This window comes from Dioscorea cayenensis, chromosome 8, assembly GCF_009730915.1.
Source record: "Dioscorea cayenensis subsp. rotundata cultivar TDr96_F1 chromosome 8, TDr96_F1_v2_PseudoChromosome.rev07_lg8_w22 25.fasta, whole genome shotgun sequence".
NCBI classification, from domain to species: Eukaryota; Viridiplantae; Streptophyta; class Magnoliopsida; order Dioscoreales; family Dioscoreaceae; genus Dioscorea; species Dioscorea cayenensis.
Window position 1 is genome coordinate 1884362 of NC_052478.1, and position 8634 is coordinate 1892995.

At 36.0% G+C, this 8634-nt stretch overlaps 1 pseudogene; it reads left to right on the top strand.

The window, feature by feature from the left end:
* The first annotated feature begins 1091 nt into the window (after positions 1–1091).
* On the top strand, positions 1092–4023 carry LOC120266838 (annotated as a pseudogene).
* Positions 4024–8634: the final 4611 nt, after the last annotated feature.

Consider the following 8634-nt stretch of genomic DNA (forward strand, 5'->3'; position numbering starts at 1 on the left):
ATTTAATATATTGCGTTTATATTTAAAAAAGAGCTTAAATATCGTTGTTTCTATTTAAATATGTACAAGTGGCCAAGATTAATTTGTTTTTATACCCATGATTAATTTGTCACGTAAATATTGGTTTTTTGTTTAAATATCAATGTTTTTGTTTAAAATATGATATTTCTGTTTAACAAAATGAGGTTTCTGTTTAAAAAAATGAGTTTTCTGTTTAAGAAATGAGGTTTCTATTTAAAGAAATGAGCTCTCTATTTGAGAAATGAGCTCTCTGTTTAAGAAATGAACTCTCTGTTTAAAAAATAAGTTCTCTATTTAAGAAATGAGTACATACAAAAAGGAATGCAAAAAAAAATGAAAAAATGTATGCAAAAAGATTTAAGGACAATGATGTAATTTTATAATGCATGGGGCAAAAAAGAAGTGAAACAATAAAGGAAGGGCCGTCTGAGGTATTTAAAACTCACAGGGGCTGTTTGGGAAGTTTTGAAAATTTTGAGAGGTAAACAGTAATTTTCTCTAAACAAAACGTATTCTATCACAACTCGTTCCCGACAAGAAAAAAGAAAGCATTTTGCCAATTATAGCCTTAGTCAAGCCTTCTAAAGCATAGAGGAAAACCACTACCTGCTCAGACATGAACGAAAAAAAGTCCTCAAACTTGGATCAGCATCATGTAGAACTACTTCGCCAAAATTAAAAAAGAATTGCAAGATAGTCTGGATTAAATAAAATATAGTCAGGATTAATGACTACAATGCTTGATTATCATATCAAATCCACAATGAAACCATATGTTTAAACTTCACATAGCACATGCAAACTGGATATTCTCAATTTATCTTGCCAAACATGGAATCAATCAACTTTATATTGCGCTTAAAAAGCAGCCACTGTTTACAACATTCTCAATTCCAATACTTAGGATTGACCTTAAGCTCCACTACTCCACAAAGCCTTATCAGTTATGAAGCAAAACTGAGCTGATAAAAATTCAATCTTTTTTTCAAAAAATTCAAACATCTACCAAAGTAAATGATAAAACAAACAAAATAAAAGTAAACAAAAAATTAAAGAAAAATAGAAAAAAAATGGAATCGGACCAGCAAGAGAAGACCATTGGAGGTCTGAGAGTTGGGAAGTGCCAAGACGAATCTCTGGAACAGCTTATTAATCTTCGGGTACGTCCTGGCAACCAAATCCTCAGACCCTTCCTCCTTGCAAATCTCGTATATTTTCCGAGCCTACACCAATCACACACACAAAAAAAAAAAAAAACAAAACAAAAGTAGAGCATTGTAGAGACTTACAGATTGGAGGATATGGGGATCGGAGGCAAGGTCACTAGTAGAGGATGAATCCAGGGCATTAAGCCGAGGAATCTCAGGTGGAAGTCCAGATCACCCACCCGAATCTCACCCATTTTCACCATGTTTTGTTCTTCAAAGGTATCGCCTTTCGTTTCTCAACGATCACCCTGTTTTTTTATTTATTTATTTATTTATAGTTATAGTGATCCGCTGGATCACTTTAAGATGGGACACTATATAATTCCCGCCAAACCCCCGAATGCACCATACTACCATCCCTCTTTTTAAAAATTAAAAGGGCCTCGTCTGCAAACGCACCACCTGGATGCGCACTGAGGGATCGCATAGAGAGAGGTACATTGTTCTTCAAACGCACCACCTGAATTCTCACTGGGGATCTCATAGAGAGAGGTACATGTTGTTCTTCACGTATGTTCTGTGTGTTTGATGATTGATGGCTAATGTTTGATGTTTGATGCAATGCTTTTCCCATGTTTTCATTCATGTCTTTTATCAAGTTTCATTAGATTCAAGATTGAGTTTGATGAATGATGCTTGTCCATGTTTTTTGTTCATATTCTTGATCAAGGTTCAAGATTGTTTTTGATGATTCATGTTTGGTGTTTCATCATTTCATGTTTGATGTTTCATGTTTGATATTTCATGTTTGATATTTCATGTTTGATGCAATGCTTTTCCCATGTTTAGATTCATGTTCTTGATAAGTTCTTTAACTTTTCCCATGTTTGCATTCATGTTCTTAATAAGTTCTTCAGCTATTCCCATGTTTGCATTCAAGTTCTTGATAAGTTCTTCAGCTTTTCCCATGTTTGCATTCATGTTCTTGATAAGTTTTCTTCAGCTTTTCCCATGTTTGCATTCATGTTCTTGATAAGTTTTCTTCAGCTTTTCCCATGTTTGCATTCATGTTATTGATAAGTTCTTTAGCTTTTCCCATGTTTGCATTCATGTTTAAGTTCTTGCATTCATGTTTAAGTTCTTTAGCTTTTCCTATGTTTGCATTCATGTTCTTGATAAGTTCTTTAGGTTCAAGATGATTTTGAAGCTTCATTTTGTAATCACTCTATTAAGTATTAACTCATCAATTTTATTGTATGGGAGAGAAACAGAGGTTTATAAACATAAAACACATTTTTTTCTTGAATATCCTTGAATGCAATATTAACCTTTGTCCAGTCTTCTATCACTGATCAACAATGAATTCTTGTCACCATGTTTAACTATATAATTTTTGTTTATAAGTAGGACTGACTATGAAATGAAGAAGCCAATAGCAACACGAATCAAAGAGCAGGAAGAAAGCAAAAACTGGTAAGGGTAACCAGAATGATGCAGATAGGATTAGCCATTTACCCGATGAGCTCCGCATCAGCATACTGTTTAAGCTTCCTACGTTGGATGCTATGAAGACTGACATCTTATCGAAAAGATGGAAAGATCTATGGATGTCTGCAACCATTTTGAAGTTTGATTACCATCCATTTCCCAATTCCAGGGATAAGAATTCCAAATTCATCGAGTTTGTCATAGGGGTTCTAATTGATCATAATAACTCAATTAACATACATCGGTTTTGTCTCCAATTATGGGATTTCAGGAAGAAAATACCTTCTGCTGATCGTTGGATCAGATATGCATTGAGACATTTTGTTCAGGAGCTCGAACTCTTTATTCATAGAAAGACTTTGGATAGGTTACCAGATGAGCTCTTCACTTGTGAATCATTAACAGTTTTGAGTTTGACCTAACCAGACAATGTTCTCGAGCTCCCAAGCTCTGCTACCCTGCCTTATGTGCAAACTCTGCATCTTGGGTCAATGTCTTTCGGAAGTGATGATGTTTTTTTGCAAGCTGATATCAGGTTGCCCAAAACTTGAAAACCTGGGCATGAGCAGCTGCTTAATGTATAGCATGGAGATCTTGAATATCTGCTCTAGTGAATTGCAAAATTTGTCACTAAGTAACTGCAAGTAAACCATAAGCAAAGTGGAAATTGGTGTCTTTGGCTTGGCATCTGTAACTACGTATGACACAGAGGAAGCCAACAAAAGAACTGTTATAATTCTGCATGGACTTCAGAATGTTAGAACCCTCACTTTATCTTCCGGGTGCACTGAGGCGTGTTTTTGTCCCTTTTCTATGCACAGAGCTTCACAATGAACAAGCTATAGCTCCATTATCCATGATGAATATACTGCATTAATCTAATTTTTTTAAATCTCTCCAGTACTTGGATATTGCACTAGACAAATTAGAAGAAAGCTTCTCCTGCAACTTAAATAATGTACGACATTTAGATGTCACGTTCTTGCGCAAAAGGAGATACATGAAACTGCTAAGCTTTTTGCTCATGTGTTGTCCAGCAATCAAAACCCTTTTTCTGTAGGCATTGACATGGTAGGCATTAATACAATCATTTTCTGCATAATATGCTATGGATTGAAATGAAACTGACTTTCTAATCTTGCGTTTTCTTTTACATTTTCTAGTTTCAAAATGGCAGGCAGCACCAGGATCATATGAAATGCGATTGTCTAATGTCAAGAGAACAAAACTAAGATACCCACTGTTCCATCTGAAGACTGCGAACATGAGGAGCCTTCGAGGTATTAAGAAGCTTCATCTGGTAAGGTTTCTGGTCAAGCATGCAAAGGTGTTAAGGAAGATTGTCACCAGAGGCAGGAATTGCTAAGAAAAGAACTAGAAAATGGCTCAAGAGGTGTGCGCAACAACGGAGATTTTGTTATTTCCATTAGCAACTGTTGAGATGCCTTGAATTCGATTGTGATGGTAACCCTATCTGAATTATGGCTCGACCCGAATTAAGGGAGTTAACCCTAAATTAAAAAAGTCAATGAAGATTTGTGATGGGCTTTTGGCTTGGGCCTGCCCAACAGACTGGACAGACTGACTGATTCGGATATATATAGGTTTTTTTTTCTGTATCGTCTATATGAGTTTTTCCCTCGAAAAAAAGAATAAGAAATCTCTATCTCCCTGCCCGTGGACGAATGTCACATAGACCTGAACCAGCGTAAATCTCTGTGTGCTATTATTTTTCTTTTGTTTTTCTCCATATTATTGTTGTGTTTGAACCAAAAACTCTTACAACATGAACCAATCACTCTTACAACATGCTCGATGCATGCGATTAAGTATTGGCCTATCTAAGAAATTTTGGGATGAAGCAGTTAACACTGCTTGTTATCTGGTAAATAGATCTCCATCAACTGCAATTGATTTGAAGATTCCTCAAGAGGTATGGTCTGGTAAACCCTCTGATTATTCTGATTTGCATATATTTGGTTGTCCTGCTTATGCTCATGTGAATGATGGTAAACTTGAGCCAAGGGCATGAAATGCATATTTCTAGGGTATGCTATTGGAATTAAGAGATATAGATTGTGGTGTACTGAAAAGATAGAACTCCAAAATTTATTATTAGCAGAGATGTTACTTTAGATGAATCTGCTATGTTTGGCCAGAGATAGGAGCTTGATAATGTTCCAGGTAATAAAGATCAAGGTGCTAACCAGAAGGTGGAGTTTGAGATTGAAGCTCAAAAAGAAATAAAAGAAACTGTTGAATCACAGAATATAGCAACAAGGAGACCAAGAAAGGAAATTAGAAAGCCTCTGAGCTATTCAGATTGTGTCAATATTGTTAATACTAACTCTATTGCTTATGCCTTGGTAGTAGGAGAATATATTAATTCTGATGAACCGAGGTCATATAAAAAGGCAGTGCAGAGTAGAGAAGCATCAGAATGGTTGATTGCCATGAATAAGGAGATACAATCTCTAGCAAAGAACGGAACTTGGGAACTAGTTCCATTACCAAAGCAAATGGGTGTTCAAGAAGAAAGAAGGGATTCCTGGAGTTGAGCCAACAAGGTTTAAAGCAAGGCTTGTGGCAAAAGGTTTCTCACAGAAGGAGGGAATTGATTATCATGAAGTATTCTCACCAATTGTGAAGTACAAAACAATTTGGGTTCTTCTAGCCGTTGTAAGTGCTTTTGATTTGGAGTTAGAACAACTTGAATGTCAAAACAGCTTTTTTACATCGGAATCTGGAGAAACAAATTTATATATCACAACCATAGGAATTTCTTGTTTCTGGAAATAAAGACCGTGTATGTTTGCTGAAAAGATCTCAATATGGGTTGAAGCAGTCCTCGAGGTAGTGGTATAAGAGGTTTGATGCATTCATGGTTTCTCATGATTTTGTGCGTAATGAGTATGATAATTGTGTTTATTCTAGAAAGCTTCTAGATGGTTCCTTTATATATCTGTTGCTATACGCTGATGACATATTGATTGCAGCTAAGAATAAAGCTGAAATTTGATAGTTTGAAGGTATTATTGAGCAATGAGTTTGAAATGAAAAATTTAGGTGCAGCCAAAAAAATATTGGGTATGGAGATTTGCGGAGACAGGAAAGCAGGACTGTTATATGTTTCACAACAAAAGTACATTGAAAAGTTGTTGCAGTCTTTTCAGATGGAACACTCAAAGTCGGTTAGTACTCCTTTGGCACTTTAAATTTGATGCTAGTACCTTACCTAGTACAAATGATGAGAGGGATTACATGAGTAGAGTCCCTTATTCGAATACTGTTGGTAGCTTGATGTATGGAATGGTATGTACTAGGCCAGATTTGGCTCATGCAGTTACTAGTTAGTGTGGTAAGTAGGTTTATGAGTAATCCAAGGAATGCTTATTGGGAGGCAGTTAAATGGATTATGCGATATCTGAAAGGTACAAGTGATATTTGCTTGGTTTATGGTACTGATGGTTGTACTAGTGGTCTTGTTGGCTATACAGATTTTGACTATGGTGGAGACCTTATTAAGAGGAGATCTTTGACTTGGTACATTTTTACCCTATTTGAGTGTGCCATCAATTGGAAAGCAACACTTCAGTGTACAGTTGTTTTGTCTACCACTGAAGCAAATTACATGTCATTAACAGAGGAGGTGAAGGAAGGTGCATGGTCTTGTTAATAGTTTGGGCTTGAATGTGCAAAGACCAATTATTTATTGTGATAGTCAGAGTGCATTAAGTTTGGCGAAGAATCCAATCTATCATGAAAGATCAAAGCATATTGATGTCAGGTTGAACTTCATTAAGGATGTTATTGAAGACAAACAGCTCTCTATAGTGGAAATAGCCACAGCAAACAATCCAGCAAATATGTTGATGAAGCCTTTACCTACAAAAAAGTTTAACCATAGCTTGGACTTGGTGAATATCCGCACAGCATAAGGCCTTTCGGGGCGTAGATGGCAGGGGGATGTTCTTGGTTCTTGATGCATAGGAAAATTCAAGTCAAAGTGGAGATTTGTTGAGATGCCTTGAATTTGATTGTGATGGTAACTCTATCTGAATTATGACTCGACCCAAATTTAGGTAGTTAAGCCTAAATTAGAAAAGTCAATGAAGATTTGTGATAGGCTTTTGGCTTGGGCCTGCCCAACAGACTGGACAGACAGACAGATCTATTGTGGGTTATATTATTTTATTTTAATTCAGATATCTATAGTGTTTTTTCTGTATCGTCTATATGAGTTTTTTCCTCGAAAGAGAAGAATAAAAAATCTCTATCTCCCTGCCCGTGGACATAAGTCACATAGACCCGAACCACGTAAATCTCTATGTGTTACTATTTTTCTTTTGTTTTTCTCCATATTATTGATGTGTTTGGCATAAAAGCAACATAATTTGTCATTACTGAAAGCCCGATTGCTAATTCCATTAGCAACAGAATTATTGGTCCTTTTTAGAATTAGAAAATGATTTGCAACGGAGTAAATCCGTTTATAACTTTCTGAAAACTGGACATGTTTCTAAATTCTTTGCAAATCCATTTCAATATTTTTTCCTAGGGAGTTGAATCAAATTCACAATGCAACCTTATGTTAACTTCACATAGTACATGCAAACTGTATATTTTCCGTTCATCTTGCTAAACATGCAACCAGTCAACTTTTACAGGGCACTTAACAAGCAGTCACCAGTTTACAACTTTCTCAACTCCAATACTTAAGATGAAGCTTAAACTCCAACACTCCACAAAGGAATTATAATCACCAAAGCAGCAAGTAGATACTGAGAATTATCACTTTTATCAGTTATGTAGTAAAACTGAGTTGATAAAAATACAATCTTTTTTCAAAAAATACAAACATCTACGAAAGTAAATGCTAACACAATTGAATCCAAATCTAAAAAAAAAGAGAGGAAAATAGAAAAATGGAACCTAACCAGCAAGAGAAGAGCAATGGAGGTCTCAAAGTGGGTTAGAGCCAAGATGGATTTCTGGAACAACTTATTAATCTGAGGATATGCCCTCGGAACCAAATCCTCATACCCTTCCTCCTTGCAAATCTCGTATCTTTCTAGCCTGTTATCTTCTTATCTTTTTTTTTCTACTCACTTCTGGTCAGAGACTACTGTTCTATGTTTTTCTTTCTAGTTGGTTCTATATGTTTTATTCCTTTCCTTTTAATAAAACAGTGGTTTATTCATTTTATAAAAAAAAGACTAACGGATTGGAGGATATTGGGATCGGAGGCAGGGTATGATGCAAACCCTTACACCAGATCAGAACACAATCACCAAATAACCGCACCACCAAAGGAAATCTTCATTAATTTCACAAAAAACATACAACTTAATACTGATAACATGACATAACCAAGAAAATTTAAAGCAAAACACACTGCAGAAATTAAAACACAATAATCAAAGACCAGGAGTGATACACCCGGAGACCTCTGAACTAGATCTGAGAATCAGTAAAATAGAGAAAGGACAAGGAGAAGAATTAGTTCCCTTAATTAAGTGCTTGTTTTCTCATGCTCCCCATCTTCAGTATTTAAAAGCCATTGTCTGAATGCTATTCTTCGGACTAAGATGCCCTCAGCTTCCCTCTCAAACAACAGTAATCGCCAGGGTAATTTATGTCTTTTTACCCTTCCTAATGATAATGCCCTCGGGTCTTCTCTTTAACAGTAATAACCACCCAGGGCAACTTATGACTTTTCCTCTTTTCCAATAACCCTTCATTATAATGAATGGACAGAAATGCCCTCCTTTCTTGTATGTGCCCAACTTTAACGACCTGGGCTAACTTAATTCCTACTAATACTATTGTTGTTGATGCTACTCTCCCTTTCCCTCAATTCATCCAGACAATTTCAGACCTTCCCTTCCAAAATTTCCTCTTCACTTTGACACTTCTCTTCTTAATTCCTACTAATACTATTGTTGTTGATGCTACTACTAAGCTTAAGTTGTTGCAT